Source organism: Lutra lutra, chromosome 10 (assembly GCF_902655055.1).
Source record: "Lutra lutra chromosome 10, mLutLut1.2, whole genome shotgun sequence".
NCBI classification, from domain to species: domain Eukaryota; kingdom Metazoa; phylum Chordata; class Mammalia; order Carnivora; family Mustelidae; genus Lutra; species Lutra lutra.
The window spans coordinates 113,114,279-113,131,883 of NC_062287.1; the positions used below are offsets into that span (position 1 = coordinate 113,114,279).

At 64.1% G+C, this 17,605-nt stretch overlaps 1 long non-coding RNA gene across 1 annotated transcript; it reads left to right on the forward strand.

The window, feature by feature from the left end:
* Positions 1 to 13,085: 13,085 nt before the first annotated feature.
* On the forward strand, positions 13,086 to 15,686 carry LOC125079961 (uncharacterized). Its single transcript, XR_007121175.1, has 5 exons — positions 13,086 to 14,418; positions 14,502 to 14,626; positions 14,706 to 14,821; positions 14,899 to 15,027; positions 15,111 to 15,686. It is a non-coding gene; the product is annotated as an uncharacterized LOC125079961 (long non-coding RNA).
* The last annotated feature ends 1,919 nt before the right edge of the window (positions 15,687 to 17,605 follow it).

The window sequence follows — 17,605 nt, forward strand, 5'->3', positions numbered from 1 at the left end:
GCCTTAGGTCGGGGCTGGAACTGGGGACTGACCAGCCTGAACAGGCCAGAGCCAGACTTCTGGCAGGTGCTCCAAGGAGCCCTCCAGGGTCTGCAGGGGGCACCTGGCTCCCCATGGCAGCCAGGGCCTCTCGTTCCAGCGGAAACTCTGGCTGAGCACTGCAGGCCAGGCTCCCCAGGGCACAGGCAGAAAATGTCACGCAGAGCCACATGCGCGTGTCCCCCCACCCCGGGCCTTCTCTCTGCCCCAGCAGAAGAGGGATCTGGAATGAGCATTCGGAGAGGGGGTAGGCTGTGCCCACAGTGGCCTGGCTGTTCCTGGGCTGTTCCTGTGCATGAAGGCAGCCTGGGCTCTGGACTCCGGTCTGGAGCCAGGGGTCCTCCAGCACAGCCTGGTCGTGTGTGGGACCGTGACGGGCAGGCTGGGGCAGCCCAGATTCTGGACGCGTCCTGGGGACAGAGGTGCTCCACGTTGGGAAGGCTGGCCTCTGTCCCCAACCCTTTGGGTGTTACTGGCCCCCAGTGTGGGGGGTTGGGTGCCGTGGAGACCTGTGGTGTCAGGAGAGGGCTGCCCCCTCTTCCTGCGTCTCCTGAGTCTTCTTTAAGAAGGGCTGCTCCCTCTGTGGCACCCTGAAACAGACGTGGAGTGAGCTGGGGACAAGCGTGGGCAGTGGAGGGAAGCCGGGACCTGCGGTTCTCCCCGCCCGCTGCAGGAGGCAGGGCCAGGCCAGATGCTGCCAGAGGCCCAGACAGCTTTTGAGGGCGCCTTGCTTGTCCACCTGCTCGGCCCAGTCCCGACCTAACTGGTGCAGGGCTGGCCCCTCCTGGGGGAGGAGAGAGAAGGGGGGCAGGCAGAGAGGGGCCAGCATGGGCTGTGGGGCCTCCAGAGTCCTGAGCCCAACTGCTCCTCTGCCAGAGACCCCAGGCTCCTGTGTCCAGCTCGCGCCCTTTGGGACTCTCCCAGTGGGACCTCCAGGGATTCCTTCAGAGTGGCAGCCTTGCAGGGTGCTGTCCTTGAAGCCCGACAGTAGGACAGTCCTCTGGAGAGCAAGCTGCCCTCGGAGGATGAGGAGGCTAGGCCCGAGGGGTAGAAAAACCTCCAACCATAGACTTTTATTCTCTCTCAATCCCGGAGGCCAACGCCCCGGATCCAGGCGTGGGCAAGGCGGAGGCTGCGTTCCCCCTGGGTCCTCCTGGGTCGTCCCTCCGTGTATGTCTGTGTCCTGATCCCCTCTTCCTGTAAGGACCCCGGTCACATGGGATCAGGTCCACCCCGGGGACCCCGTGTCCCCTCCAGCACCTCTGTAGCGGTCCCAGCTCCAGATGCGGCCACATCCTGGGGTGCTGGGGGTCAGGGCTCCAGCATGGGAATCTGGGGGATGCAGTTCAGCCATGACAGTCACTGCTTCAAGGAGAGTCACCGTAAAAGGCCGGAGAGGCTGCCACAGGGACAGGGGCAGGGAGGTAGGGACACATTTGCTGAAGTCTAGGAAGTGGGAAGCTTGGAAGTGCCCCGAGGAGAGGACGGGGAGCAATCTTTGCCTTGGGGCCTGGGGCACGGCAGCCTTCCAGAGCTTGGGTGCCCAGATGCCCGAGCCCAGGTGTGCAGGCCGTGAGGGGAGGGGCCGTGGATGAGGGCTCCGGTGGAAGCCATCACCCCCTGAGTGAGGCCCCGGGACGGGAGTGGAGGGCCCTGGGGTGTGGGTGGGATGACAGGGTGATGGATGAATGGGGGAGCGCGGCTGGAAGCGCAGTGTGGGAAGCGGCGTAGCCAGAGCCGGACGTTCAAGAGCTGGGGCGGGGGTTGGGGGCGGCGGCTGCACGTGCACAGAGGGGCCCCCACCTTCCGACTCCCAGCCCCGGCCTTGGGGAGCCAGACCCCCGACTCATGGTCACACAGGCAGGGCCTACCCAGGGCCGGGGCAGGACGAAGTATGTGCCCCCGCCGCCCGTCCCCCCAGCAGCCCTGGTGCGTGGCCATGTCTCTGCTTCCCCTAATGGTCCCCATGTGAGCTCGGACAAGGGAAGTGAGTTAAGGCAGAAGTTCTCTCCAAAATAGCTCATCAACAAAGCCCAGATGGAAAAGTCGCCTCCATGGAGCGCCTTGGAATGGGACATTAGTTCTTTCTGGAAATATGCAGTGTGAGGGGTGAGGTAAAGGACAGACCCTGGGTGTTCCTAGAGACAGAGACTGTGGAGCCACACGCCACCAGCCCCCTCCTCCTCAAGACCCTCATCTACGCACCTTCCTCCTCATCCCCTCCTCCTGGTTGCATGACTCGGGGGTGTGGGACAGGGGTCTGAGCCCTGGCACTGTCTCAGGTGGGTTCCCTCTGCCCCAGACTCACAGAGACGCAGGGACAAGTGACCTCCAAACTGCACCCTCCAACAGCCACCTTCTAGAGTGCCCCTACCCTGCCCCCAATGTCTTCTCCACCCCGATGCCCATGCAGCCTACACACACATCTCTAACTCTGTCGCTACTCGGAGAGGGTGGCTGTGCGGGGAAGTGGCCGGCGGTGGGGGGGGGGGGCTCTTCTCCAGGAGCCTGAAAGGCCCAGACTCCTGCCATCTTGTGGCTCTGCACTCCTGAGAATGCTGGGAATGCCCAGGGAAGGGAGGGAGGTCCTTCTGGAAACTTAGGAGTCAGACCCAGAAGTGGCACAATCTTTTTTGCCCAAGTTTTCTGGGCACACTCTGTCCTGGGGCCGGATCTACACTACATGGTAGCTGGAGGACATGTCCTCCGGTCATCCCTGGCCCAATCAGTGGCACCCCCCGTCTTCCCCAGCAGCTCCCATCCCTCTGCTCTCCCACCAGCCCTTGTCCTGGGCTTCCTGGCCTTTGGGTGGGAACTTGGGAATGCACTTGGCCCACTGCAGTGGACGTTCCCATGGGCTTCCAGATCCAGAGGGGACCGGTTCTGCCCCCGGGGAACCTTCCATCCCTGAGTCTGTCCTCAGGGAGCTTGTAGTCCGAGTGGGAGAAAAGACTCAAGTGCTGGTCACTAGGTTAAGTGTGGAGGGAGGAAAGAGGCAGCCCCCACCACACAGGGGGCAGCTCTGAGGGGGCCAAGGGCGGCCTGCAACTCGGGCCCTGGCATACATTTCGGGAAGGGCCCCGGCTCCTGAGTCAGCTTCAGGGGGCAGAGAAGATGGGAGGAAAGGAGGGATGGAAGTGACTCCCAGCCATGAGATGGCCAGGGGCCTCCCCTGGCCTTTCCAGCTCCAAACCCCGACACGCAGTCCCAGCTTTCAGGAATGTCCTGTCCATGCAGGGAGCTGCCAAGGAAGATGGACAAGGGCCCAGGAGTGGGGGCCCAGGCAGGTGGCCGGCGGCTCTGACACTTTCCTGGCTGAGGTCTGAGTTCCCCAGGGACATGGCTGTGAAGCTTTGGTGGGCTTGTGTCGAGATGTCTAACATATTTGTTTTCTGAGGGATTAACTTCCAGATGACTCTCCAAGAGGCCAGGAGTCATCACTGTGGCTACAGCGGGAAGGCCCTTCTTCCCTCTTGGATGCTGACCCAGGAAAGCATCATCTGTTCCCTGCGAGTTCTGGGACACATCCCTGTCCTCCCCTTGCACGTCGGCCCGTCAGCCCATCTGTCTGTCCATCCTCCACCATTTGTTCACTCAACAAGCACGTCTGTAATGACTGTGGCCGAGGGCTCCAGACCCCCTCTGGTCAAGCACACCTTTCTCACCAAGCAGAGAGCAGGAGGCCCCCAGCCAGGGGCTCCATGCTGCTCAGCCCTGGCACTCGGGGGTCCCTCCTGGTCCAGCAACCGGGCTCATAGACCCCTGTGCGGCCCGGGGCCTGTCCCTGTGGAAGGGTCAGCCCCAGCTGAGGCCGGGCCATTGCTCCCCTCTACCCTCTCTCTTCCCACCGCCCCCGTGCGGGTCTGGTACCAGGCGAGGGGCCATGGGGCTGCTCCCGCCTGCAGGACATGGCTGAGTAGGTGGGCTCTCCGTCCTTTCTTGGTCTGGCCCACCCAAGTGTCCCGGCCCTCCCAGGGACTCAAGATAGCAGCCGTACCTGTGGGTGGAGGTCGGGCATCAGGGAGGGGCGGCCTGCACCAGGCTGCTGTGGGGCAGGGGTGAGATGGGCTTGGATTGGGGTGGGTCTGACTGTGGCAGCCTGCGTACGTGGGGAGGGAGTGACCCAGGGATCCCCCAGCCCCCAGTTTGCAGGCACCTGCACAGACCCCCCCACAAGCCAGCTGCAGGTTTGCTTAGCGCCGGCTTGCCCAGCACTCCCTGGCAGAGTCCGAGGGGACCTTCCGGAGGGGGCACGTGCCTGGGGTCATGGAGGGAGGCCTGGGCCTCGCTTTGGGGCCTCTCTCCGGGGCAGGCCAGCATGGGCTTTCCTCACAGTAACCTCAGGCCCCTGGCCAAGCGGGCCTCTCAGATGCAGAAACCGTGAGGCTTCCTGACACTCTCCCTGTGAGGTCTCACTGGCACACGCTGGCGTGTCGTGCTGGTCTGAGCACCCCCAGATTCCAGGCTAGGGCCTGGCCAGGGCACTGGGAGCAGCGGGCCGCGCATGGGCTGGGGCAGGACGAGGCTTAGGCCAGGGTTGCTGGGCCGTCTGTGGGTCCCAGTCAGAGAAATGGGTGCTTCCGGGTCATCAGAAAGCCACAGGTCCGGCAACACGCAAGGTGGCCTCTCCATGTCATTCCCTCGTGGGACCAAGTACCTCGTCTTATGTCTGTTTTGTAGCCGTGGGATGGAGGAAGATCCAGTCAGAAGACAGAACCACCCAGACAAAGGGGGTGTAGGGCATGGGCCCCTGAGCCGGGATGGGGCAGGCACTCGGGGACAGACAGGCAGGGAGAGGGAGAGGGCAAGAGCCTCCAAAGGCCATGAGGACACTGGAGCCCACAGGACAACATGGAGCCTATGCCTGCCGTCTCCTGCACAGCGAAGGGACTGGAGCCCCCACACCACCAGCACACGCCCGTCCACGCGGGACCTGCGGAGGTGACGTGCTTTGGACAAAGAGTTCCTGCAGGGGTGGGGGGCACCCGGCGGGGGCCCCGGCCAGACGACCGTGTACTTATGAGAGAAGAGGCAGTTTGCACACAGACCCACAGACACGGAGGGGCCATGTGAGCACAGAGGCAGAGCTGGGGGAACGCCTGGGACCCCGGAAGCTGGAGGAGGCGGGAAGGACCGTCCCCAGAATCCTCCGGAGGGAGAGCGGCCCTGTGACGCTCCAATGTCGGACTCTGGCTTGAAGAACCGGGGGATAGTCCCTTCATGCTGACTTGACGCACCCGGTTTGTGATAACCTCTCATGGCAGGAGCCACGGGAAGCAAATGGGCCCCTCAAAGCCGAGGACCAAGGGCTCCTGGGATGCGTTTATGCCCCTCATCCCTGGTCGTGGACTCCGGGGACCCGAGGGCTGCCTGGTGGGACTTGGGGGCTGAGTGGCAGTGACAGATTGGGACAGCGTGCACGAGCCTCCCCGGGGCCTGCACCCACCTTCCGTGTGCAAACACGGAGCGGCTCCCCTCCTCCACTAATCTCAGTGACACTGCGAATGCACAGCTGCGACCGAGACACGGAGGTTTCTGCTCTCCCGCTTCTGGAGCCTGGCCACGCTCGAGCTGGGTTTCTGGGCACAGGGATGGCCGTAGAACGGGCATCCGAGCTAGGCCAGGAGGTCTGTCTCCTCTGCTGGGGCCATGAGGACTGGAGCTGTCCATACCCATTTCTTGGAGCCGCCGAACAGGTGACCCCGTGCTGGACAGCTTGCACAGCAGAAAATAACTCTCCCAGGTGCTGGAGGCCGGCAGCCCGGTTCAAGCCAGGGACGCTCCAGGGAAGGGTCCGGCCTGCCTCCGGCAGCTCCTGGCCTGGTGGCTCCCGGTGTCCCTCGGCTGGTGGTCACATCCCCCCACCTTCTGTCTCTCTGGTCACGTGGCCTTGGCTCCTTTCTTGGAAGGATACCTGTCATCGGGTTAGGGTCCACGCACGTAATCCATGATCTTGTCTGGAGATCTCTAACTGAAGCACCACTGTGGGGACCTTCTCCCGACAAGGGCACACTCACAGACTTGGGGGATCGGGACGTGGACCCGTCTTTAGGGGGCCTCCGTCAGCTCACTGCCGACGCTCCCTGGAGAGAGGGAGCATTTGTAAGCCTGGAACTGCCTGGGGCTGCCACGCCATAGCCCGGGGAGAGACAGCCTTCTGTCCACAAGGTCGAATGAGCGGCTGGGCGCAGAGCTGTAGGGAGCACCTAAGGGACAGCCCTCTGGGGTCCAGCCTGTGTGTCAAAGCCAGCTTGAGCTGAGCGACTGTGTCTTCAGCCAAGTCCTCCGGGGTCTCTGGGCTGCTCCCGGTGGGAGGAAGAACAGGGCTGTAGGGGCTGCCTGGCTGCCTGGAGAGGGTCCCCGAGCGACTATCCAAGGACCTGCCCGACCAGGCAGCGCACCCGCAGGGCGTCCACCCACTGAGCTAGCCGACCCAGCTGGGGTCGCCCTGGTGAAAGTCAGAACAAAGTGGCTTTTTCTGTGCACGCGGCCGCCACTAGGACCGGCCAGCCGGGGGGCTGCCTCCTCCTCAGCTCGGCCCACCCTCCTGCCCACAGGCATCCAAAGGCCCCACCAGGCAGCCTCCCCCCAGACCCATCATGTGTGGCCCCTCTCGGTAGCCGCCCCCAAGATGTGTCTGTCTTGATCCCGCGGCCCGGTCCTCTGGGGGCCCCCAGGGGTCTGGTTAGCTGGGACAGAGATGCCCCCGTGGCAACAGGGGGACAGTCCGCGGGGCCCCGGGCAGACAGAGTTGACTCTCCCCAGCTGTAAGGTTGCGAGTGTCACCCACCCAGCCTCCTGCCTTACCACTCTGCACCCCACACAGAATTGCCATCTTGGGGTCTGTCTTGGGCTGAATCGTGTCCCGTCTAAATTCATATGTGGGCATCCCACCCCCAGTACCAAAAGAATGGGACTGTATTTGGGGACAGGGTCCTAAGGGATCACTGATGAGGTCCTCATGGCGGAGGGAGGCCCTTATCCCCTTATCCAGTGTGACCGTGTCCTTACAAGAAGGGGAATGACACGGGGAAAAGACAAAGACACACAGGAAGATAGGGCAGAGGGGTGTGCCCGCAGGCCCAGGATGTGAGGACTGGCTGCCCTGGCCGCTGGGAGAGCCTCCAGTAGGACAGTCCCTACCGATGCCCTGATTTCCGGCTCCGGGCCTCCAGAGGCTGAAAGGGGAAAGTCTCTGCCGGCTGAGTCTGCCCAGGCTGGGGGCTTCCTTGTCAACTCCAGGGAGCTCGCACTGACCCAAGCTGGCCGCCCCAGCCCGCCCATCTGTGCACGCTCCCTCGAGCACAGGTATGTGCCTTGGGACAGGGGACCTGCCCCACCCCGGCACAGCTGTGTGCCTTGGGACAGGTGAGCTGCACACCCCCCCAGCATAGGCGTGTGCATTAGGACTCAGCAGCCAGTAGCAGGTCACACCTAGCTGCAAGGGAGGCTAACGAACGTATCATCTAGCATCTAGAAGCTTCTAACGGAAGACCCTATTGGTCAACAAGGAGGGAAGGAGCGGGGGACACCGGGCAGTCTGTGGCATGGCGGCTAAACCAAGTTCTCAGGGGTCCACCCCACACACATCTGCCCTCACCCTCACTGCGAGTTGCTCGGCACCAACGAGCACCGCATGCAGGCCTGCTCTGGGCGGGGGGGGGGGGCACTGTGGCGGGTCTATGGGACCAGGGGCCAGCCGTGTCCAGGTGGTCGCTGAGGAAGAGGAGAGAAGGTTTATAAACAGGGGCAGAAGAAGGCAGGAGCCAGAGTCCAGGAGGTCTTTGAATGTATTTATGGAAACATACGCATGTGTCTGAGAAGCTGGTAGCTGGTGGAAAGTTAGCACCCGGGAGGGAGGCTGGCACCTGGGGGAGAGGCTGGTACCCAGGGGGGAGGCTGGCACCTGCAGGGGGGAGGCTGGTACGGGGGGGGGGGGGCGGCGGGAGGCTGGTACCTGCGGGGGGGAGGCTGGTATGGAGGGGGGGGCAGCGGGAGGCTGGTACCTGCGGGGGGAGGCTGGTATCCCACTGGGAGGTTAGTATTCAGGCGGGAGGGGACCCAGGCATAGGCTCTCCCTGAGTCTGCTGATGGATGTGGCCTTGCCCTGGGGCTGGCAGGATGGAACTAGAGGGTTGGGGACGGGCTCAGCCCCTGTGATTACCTCGCACTGATGGGATTTGGAAGGTGAGGGACAGTAAGCATCAGGGTGATGAGGCCAGGAGAGATTATTTTTTAAGTTTTTTTTTTAAAGATTTTATTTATTTATTTGACAGAGACAGCGAGAGAGGGAACAGAAACAGGGGCAGTGGGAGAGGAAGAAGCAGATGTCCTGCGGAGCAGGGAGCCCGATATGGGCTTGATCCCAGGACTCCTGGGATCATGACCTAAGCCGAAGGCAGAAGCTTAACGACTGAGCCACCCAGGCGTCCCCTTTTTTTAAGATTTTATTTTTTTAAGTAGTCACTACCCCCAACATGGGGCTCGAACTCACAACCCTGAGATCCAGAGTGACATGTTCTACCCACAGGGTGCCCTGAGAAGAGACGTTCCTGAGAGACGGACACTGAGGGAGGCGGGGGGTCGGGGTGGGCATGGTGGCTGGGCTGGGGGCTTGGGGGGCTGCCAGCCAACACGCGAGGGGCTCGCGCGTTCGTCCCAGGGTGTGCCGGGCTGAGCCGGGGGGACAGCGGGCTGTGGCAGGAGGATTGCAGTTCCTGCTGTGGCCCGTCACCCTCCGTGGCCCCGTGGCCTGTGCCAGCCGCCGCAGGCTTGAATGTCCCACGGCACATGACGGGAGGTCCCGGCGCTGTCTTGCAACCCCTGTTCCTCTCCGCGCCACGCCTGGTTCTCCCCATGGTTGCACGCGCTCCCCTCCTTCAGCTCCTACCGTTGCCTTCTCCTGCCTGGGGGCAGGGGCTTCTGCCTGTTTGTTTCTAGGTAGCTCAACTGTGACACTTCTGGGGTCCAGGGTATCCCGTGGGGTCACGGCCTTGTTTCCTACCGAGCGAACGCGGAGCCCCAGGCCCCTCGCTCAGACCGCCGGGAGGTCAGGCAGCCGGGCCGCGTGGCCGCCCCTCTACCTGGCAAGCGCCACCTTCAGAGACGACCCCCGCTGGGATGCCTGGGGCGCTTGGTCGGTGAAGTGTGAAGCGTCTGCCTTCCACTCAGGTCATGATCTTGGGGTCCTGGGATCGAGCTTCATAGCTCCCTGCTCGCTGGGGAGTCTGCTTCTCCCTCTCCCTCTGTGAGCTCTCTTTCAAATAAATAAAAACTTAAAAAAAAAAATGCCCTCGTGCATCCTGCTCATCCCCAGGGCACTCTATCCAACACCTTGTGCAGTGGCTTGTGTTGGGGTCCCTCGGGGTCCCTCCCTGGCCACTGCTGAGCCTTTAGATGGCCCAATGCTGCAGCTCGCTTGTCTACTGGGGACTCCTCCCTTGAGCAGGGAGGGAAGCTGGTGCCCGCCTCCCCTCCCAGGAGTCCCATGGATATGCAAAGTCCCCATTAAGAAGCAAATGGCTCGAAGCTTCCGCAAATCCCAGCAGATCACCCCCGTCCCCAACCAGGGGACAAAGAGGTGTCTAAGGGCCCAGGAGAGTGCTACGGGGATGTGCAGGGCCTCTGGCCGCTGGCACTGTGGTGGGCACATGCCCAGAGGACGCATCAAAAGGCAGCAGCCTCGGTCTGCCCAGCAGTCTAAGTGCTGCCAGGACTGTACCACTGACTGGGCCCCTGTGTCATCTGGGCCAAAGGGAAGGTGACAGCAAACGCTTGGAGGCACGGGACACCCTGTGCTGGAGTGGACCTGACTGGGAGCACAGGAGACCAATGTCCGGGGACCAGAATCCAGGCTCAAAGGGAAGCACTTCTCTTGGGGCCTCTGGCCACACGGGGGTCCTGGGGGCTGCCTGGCTGAGCACAGGATGCTTGGGTCTTCCCCCCTGTTCTTGGGCTGACCCCCGGAGCCTGTCACATCCCCTGGTTCGTACTGCATTGGTTGTGGGTGGCAGAGGCGACCGCGAGGTGGCACTGCTAACTCGTCCATCACCTCCCAAGGAGCCTGAGGCTGGGGTCCGCCCGCACAGCATCCCGGGTCCGCGGTGGTCCACGGGGGTCATCGAGGAGATGGGCACCGGGCAGAGTCACCCCAGGCCAACAACCCTCTGAGTCACCCAAGGCTGAAAATAAGCTGGGGAGATGAGAGGGTATACTCGGGGACGGCGGGGGATCCCTATGCCGAGGATACGGCAGTGTCGGTTTTGGGCGGTGACCCCACAGGCGCCCCCAGCAGCACAGGGTCCCTGGGGCTTCCTTGCCGAGGGCAGGAGGATTTCAGGGTTCTCCCCTTTGCATTGGGTGCCAACGCCCAAGCCGATCACACTCCCTGATTGGTGCCGAGTTGGTTGGGTGTTGGAGACCACGGTGGCCGCGAGGTGGCGGCCCCGACTCGCACATGTGGGTGTCCCGGCCGAGGCTGGGGTCCGCCCGCAATACGACCCGGGTCCGCACAGGCCTGATTCCGCAGTGGTCCATGAGGGTCATTGGGGAGGTGGGGTGCTCGTCTGAGCCCCCCAGGCAGGAGGTCAGGGCACACCCGCAGCCTCTCAGACACAGGTCTGCTGGAAGCCATCAGCACCGTAGACTGGGACTCACGTCACACCTCCCAGGCGGGACGAGGACAGCACCTGCCGCCAAACCCGGACCTGCGCACGTCAGACCCAGCACACCTACACCCCCATACACAGCCCCCAGACTCGGCTTTTTATGGAGCCGGCATCTGCCACCGAGGGAACAGCAGAGCCCCGCAGACCCCAGGCCCCCAGGCACTAACATCTCCATTCAGTTCGGGCGTTCAGATGCTAATGACCCAGCGGGGCGCTGCCTCCCGGTCCTGCCGTGGATAGTCCTGCCGTAGAAGGTCCGGCCGGTCTCCCGAGCACCTTGACACAGCCACCGATGTGGGGTGTAGGAGACGCCCCAGCATCCTAGGGGATCATTAAAAAGTGGGATCCTATGTGGCAAGCATGCTCTGTGACAAAGGGTCCAGGTCCCCACGTCGAGCTGTGGGGTCGTGGCGGGGCTGTGGAGCCACATGTCCTGGCTGGAGCGCGCTGTCTGCCCTCGAGCCCACGCGCTATAATAGTGGACTCCCCACCGCACCCTAAGATCCTGGTGCCACCTTTCGAGAGAGCAGATCCTTGGGAATCTAGGGGCCCCATGTCCTGGGGTAACAGGGAGCCCAAATGCTAGAGCGAAACCGACCGCATGAGACCTGAGGCAGCGTGGGGTCCTGGGGCCCGAACGTGGGGGTGTTGTGGGTCTCTCCTGATGGGGGTGCCGCCCCAAAGCGGGTTGCTCTCTGGGTGGCCAGCTAGGGGTGTTGGAGACAGAGGTGGCCGCGAGGTGGCGGCACCGACTCGCACATCACAGCCCGAGTGAGGCTGGGGTCCGCCCGCACGGCGGCCCGGGTCCGCTCCGGCCTGATACCGCAGCCGCAGTGGTCCCCGAGGGCCATCGCGAAGACGGGGCGCTCCACCGAGCCACTCCACCCGAGTCGCCCCCACCTGCGTGGTTGAATTTGGGGAGACTAGAGGGAATACTCGGGGGGCAGTGAGGGACCCCTGTGCCGAGATACCGCGGTGTCGGCCACAGAGGAAGAAACTTCCCACAGGTCCCAGGCACAGGGTCCCTGGTGCTGCCTTGCCAAGCGCAGGAGGATTTCGGGGCCTCTCGCTGTGCCTCGAGCCCAGCCCCGGATCCCACCATGCGTCCCCGAATGGCGCCCAGTCGGTCGTGCTGTGCCCCCCGCAGTGGCCGCGAGGTGGCAGTACGGACCGCCCGGAGGCTGCCGAGGCCAGGGTCTGCGGACGGCGAACCGTGGGGGTCCGCACCACCCCGACTTAGGAGTCTGCCGATAGCAAAGTCTGGGTGTTTTGCACAGGAAATCTGGGGGTTCACCGTGAGAAAGCCTGGGGTGCCAGGGGTGGTGGGCGGCACGCAGCACTCTGCGGTGGTGTCCAAGGAGCAGAGAGTCTGCCCGCGGACCTCGGGGGATTCCAGCTCCCCTGTCTACACGGACTCTGCCCACGGTGCCAAAACCCTGGACTTGGTGGGCGAACCCTGGGGACCGCGCGGGTTTTTTCTGCGGGGACCTGGGGGGCCTGACACTCCCCAGAAAGGACGAGGTGGTCCCCCCAGGGGCGGACTGGCCAAGGGTAGGGCTTGGGTATCTTGATGCTCTCGAGGCTTTGTTCAGTTCCCGAGCCGGCAGTGCCCCAGGGAGGCGGCTGTGCGGGACGCTTGTCACCAGACCGTGCCTGTGAGCCCTGGAACCTGGCATGTGCGCCTTGTGCGGGTGACGGGAACACAGAGGTCAGGGGACCTGGAGCACCCCACCCAGCAGGACGCCTGTCCTGTGGCAGCCGCTCTCCCCCCAACACAACCATTGTCAACCGGAGGGTGTTTGAGCCGAGATCCCCACACACCCTGACCCACCGAGCCCCCAGGGAGCTTCCCGGGGCCCAAACTGAGCCCTCATTCCCCACCCTCACCCCCTGTGACTGCTCCCCGTGGACTCCCGGGGCCCTAGGGGGCATGTGGGGTCTCAGCCATGGTGGGGGCAGAGGGGTCTCTGGGTCCTGCGCAAGCCTCCAAGGCAGCGTCCAGACCCCCTCTGGGAGCAGAGTGCGTTGGCCGCAGGCAGGCTGGATGGTCCGCCCCGAGGGGACCCGGCTGCTCTGACTTGAGGGGAGGGGAACGTTTGGGGACAATGCCAGGCCCTGTCTATGGGATGCCAGTGCAGGGGTGTGGAGAATGCTGTCTTTGGAGAATTCTGGGATGGGTGAGGAACGTGCGCTGGACCGGTCTGGGGCGGAGGTGGACCTTGCGGTGGCCCCGAACACGGTCCCCACTCTGATTGGCTGGCAGGGCAGGGGCGGGAATTTGGGGCGGGGCCACCCCAGTTAGAAAAAGCCCGGGCTAGGGCCGGAGAGCAGGGTGTGGGAGGGGGTGGTGGGTGGGGTGGGATGGGGGGTTTCGGGGGAAACTGGGGAAGCGGGGGTGCCGAGGGGTAACCAGGGAAGCGTGGGGTACCGGGGGCAACCAGGGGAAGATGGGGACAGGGTGTAGGGGAGCTTGAGTGGGCCAAGGATCACCTTGGAAATCTGGAGTCTGGCAGGAGTGACCGAGGGTTGAGGGACCGGCTTGGGCAGGGCTGGTGGGCACCTGGCAGGAGTGTGGCATGGGGTCCCAGGTGTCTTGGGGTCTGGGTGACATCGGCATGGCATGCGGTGGGCCCATGCCGGGCACGTAGAGGGAAGAAGGGGGAGCCAGACATTCATCCCGGTCAGTTTTGGTTTTAGGTCGTGGCGGCTGGTGGACGAGGGGAGCTGGCGAGGGGTTCGCCCGGGACCTGGGGCAGTTGGGCTGTAGCTGGCAGCCATGGGTAAGTGAGGACAGCGGTCTGTCGGCCTGGCGAGTCCCCTCCCCTCCCTGCGCCTTGCTTTGCCAGCCTTCTGCAAGCAGGAGGTGACAGGGAGCAAGGAGCAGTGAGGAGACGCGGCTGGCCTCCCGGCGGATCGGCAGGATGAAGGAGGGCGGTCAGGACAGGTGACATCGTCTCAGGGGGAGCTGAGACTGTGCAGGCTGGTGGGGGCCGTGTGCCCTTCCCAGGTAGAGCGAGCATTTCAAGAGCGCGGGCGGGAGATGAGGCTGGGCCGCCAGCAAGGGAGGGACAGGTAGCCGAGGGGGTCCAGCTTGCAGGGGGCCCAGGCCCCGGTCGGACAGGATGAAGTGGGGACTCAGGACACAGCAGGGTCCCCAGCCGTCACTACATCTCACCCACTGAAATTCATTTAGGAGAAGGTATAGGAGCGGCTCCAGCATGGGCCTCCCAAGGCCCATGTTGGAGCCTCGAGGGCAGGAGAGCGGGAAAGAAGGAGTGCGCGGGGAGACCCGCAGAGGGACGTCACCCGGAGGGAGCGGCGGCTGCAGGTCTGGGCTCCAAGGACATTTCTGCAGCAAGGAGGCTGCCGTGGGCCCGGCCTGCAGGCGACCGTTCCCACGTGGCACTGTGACCCAGGTGCTGAGTGGAGAGGTGACACTTCATGCCCTCCCTGCACAGCCCCTGGGTCTGGCATGACAGACAGACAGCATCCAGGGGAGTCAAGGGCACTGGCGAGGTCGGACTAGGTGAGGAGGTTGGGGTGGAATGAGTGCGAGCTCTGGTGGGGGGTCAGGGCGCAGGCAGGGGGAAGAGTGGGAACCTGGCGGCGAGCCGGAGGAGGCACTGGCCTCCAGAGCCCGAGGCCAAGGCGGGCCTCTGTGGGCAACGATGGAGCAGAGATCGGTGCCTCCCGGCTCAGCCTGGAGACGAGGGTGAGTGCCCAGCCCACTGGCATGCCCGACATCCCCTGCCCCAGCCTCTGTGCCCACTCACCGCCTTGTTCACTTGCCCACAGCCAGGTCTCCAGGACGGGTGACGTGCCCTCCAGCCACCGAAGGCCGGCGCGAGGCTGCGCTCGGAGGGACATGACATGGTCTGGTGTGACGGTGAGGATGGACGTGATGCCGTCCGGCCTTCCTGGTAAGCACAGGGGTGAGACATGGCCCCTCCAGGCCAGCCGTCCCGCATAGCGTCCCTCACAAGCACTCTTTTCCCACAGAACATTCTAGGCTGGCCCGCGGGTGTCAGAACACCTATAGGTCTCACTCCTTGGCCTTCCCGGAGGAGTCCACACACTGCTGCTCTCTGGACCTCTAGAACCCTCACATCGACAAGGTGAGGAGGGGCCTGGCAGCCGCGGGGAGCAGGCCATGGGCGCAGGGGTTGGGTGCTGACTCTCTCCCGCCCTGCAGAGATGGTGCTACCCAGCTCACGCCTGGGCCTTGGAACCGGGACTTCTTCAAGTCCTTCTAGCTCTGACTCAAGAACATGCTGCATTCTGGAACCACTTCACGACCCGACTCAGGAATCGGCTCCGGAAGGTGAGCGCGGGCCCCTGTTCCAGAAGCTTCCCTGGCGGCCCTGCGCGGCCACCACACAGTTGCTTGTCGCTCCGTCTCTACAGGTGAAGCTCAAGGAGCGAGAGCAGCCTGACAGCAGCACCGTCAGCACAAGCCCCGCGGCGACCGTCACCCCCGCCTGGCAGCGTCATCTCCGTGGCCACCCTGCCGTGGCCAGGCCACCACCAGCCGCCACGCCCAAACGCCCCTCACCCTCCTTCTCTTCTTCCTTTCCTCTGTTCTCTCATTTCCTTTCTTTGCTTTCCTTTGTGCCCGGGACACGCAAAGCCGCCATGACTCTGTTTCCCCGTCCCTTCCGTACTCAATTTGCACTAAGTCGTTTGCACTGGTTTGGAGTCATGGAACCGGCCTCGAGTCCCCGAGCGAGTGTGCAAGCCAACTGCTGAGTGTGCCTGGCCTCTGCGGCCCGCCCTGCGCCCTGCGCCCTCCTGCCATCCACCTTGGGGGGCTGCCTGGGTGCGGCCTTGTGTGGGAGGCCCCAACCCCCCCTCGCCTGGTCTGGAAGCTCCTGGCACCGAGCAGACCTCATGCAGCTCCGCTGTAGAGCCCCTCGCCTGTGCCCCTCCCCACCAGGGCTTCGCCAGAAGCCTTGGCCTCATCAATAAATACAGTTACAGCAATTTGTCTCAGGGACTCTGGAATCCGAGCTGTTTGCCTGGGGGGTGGGGGGCGCCTTGGGCTGGGGGAGGTGGGCACGGGGGGGGGGGGCGCACAGGGTCGGGGACATGAAAAAGGCACTTGGGGAATGAAGAATGGGAAGGGCAGAAGGTGGGGAGGGGCACGGGGACAGAGCGGGAGTCACAGGGTAGGGAGGGGCACAGGGATGAGGTGAGGGGAGGCACACAGAGGGGGAGGGGACACGGTGAGTGCACATGGGCTGAGAAGCTATTATGGCCTATGGCCGAGGAGGATATCATGGGGGGGGCAGGGAAGGGCATATGACGGGGAGGGGCCTGTGGGGTGGGGTGACAGAGGGAGGGAGCCATGGGGTGAGGCCCAGGGAGGGGTCTGTGGGGCCGGGGCCCCTGCAGGGAAGGGAGGGGGTGGGGGTGGCTGAGGGAGTTCTCAGCAATGGGAGAGAAGCCAGACAACACCAAGGCTCCCTCAGCTTGGTCCTGCCCCTCTAACTGGCTTAGGGATGACACCCCTGGGCTTCCCTGCACCCCGGGCCCTAGACCCCTGGTCTAGTGGATTCGTTTGCAGAATCACTCCAGGGGAGTGGGCTTGCCATGTGAGAGGGCCCTGCAGCCCAAGCCTGGAGGGCTGGAGGCTGTTGTCTGGAGGGGCGGGCAGGACTGAAGCCCCAGAGAAGGGCAGTGGGGGAGGGGACACGTCCTGCTAGGGTCTGGCCTTGGCTTGCTAGTGAAGCCCCAGCAGCTTGGGATAGCAGCCAGTCGGGGACCCCAAGCTCATAGCCCTGTGGCTCTGGGCCTATAGATGCTGGGAGCATGCGGGAGCAGCTTGTGGAAATGAGGCTGGGGTCCACGGCCCCTTCCCCAGCCAGCTGAGGAAGACCAGATGGCAAAGGCCTGAGAACCCGCCTCCATGAGGAGGTCTTCCCTGGGCCCCTGACTCTGTGCCCATGGCGCCGCCCCCACACGCTCCCCTCCAGCCTCCCACTGTCCTTGCATGTCTGGGACCCCCACTCCTCCCACCAGACCCGTCTTGGGGACCAAGAGCAGGGCTCTCTGGCCTTCTGGTATGCCACATTAGGCGGGTGGATGCTAGGGAGCAAGGCGGCAGGCGGGGCCTTGCGTGGGGCCCTCCGGTCTCCCCAGCCCCTCCACCAGCCCCCGAGGCACCCTGGGCCATGGGCAGTGCTCAGGGACGTGCGGCTGTGGTGGTCTCCAGGCCCCCTGGCCCGTGAGATGAAGGAACACATCCCTTAGGTATCAAGTGCGGTCTGTAAATGGCCATTAGTATAAACAGCCCTTTCTGCTGGAGCTCTGCGCACCCAGGGCCAGCTTCCGGGGTGGTGGGGGACATTGGTGTGACCAGCGGCAGTGGCCCCAGGGTTGGGAGAAGGCAGGGGGATGCTCTGGGGAAACATGGGAATCGTGGGGGGCCATCCTTTGAGCCCCCAAAAGCGGTGGGGCCAAGGCCTGGGTACTGTGGTCTTCTGTCACAGCCACACTTGCACCCTGACCTGGGCCCCCAGGGCTGGGAACCTAGTGCATCTGGTCTGGAATGCGGGAGGGTGAGGTCGCCCCTTTCCACACCCACCTGGGGAAGAAGGCCGGGGGCCCCTAGTGCCTGGGCCTGCCTCTGTCCCCTCTGGGCTGCCCACGTCCGTGCCCCTTGACCCCTCTGAATGCACAGAGGGGCCCACCTGGGGCCTGGCCCCCACCCACTTGCTCTGCTCTGGAGCAGGCTCTGGGGCCACGTGCAGGGAGGGCCCTGGGGCCAGGGAGTGCAGGGGAGGTGAGGGGTGGCCTGTCCTCTGTCCCTGTGGGCTGGACCTAAGCAGCTGGGGCAGGAGCCACAGGCCAAGGCTCTGCAAACAGGCCTTGAGGCCCCCCCCCGCCCCCCCCCCCCGCCT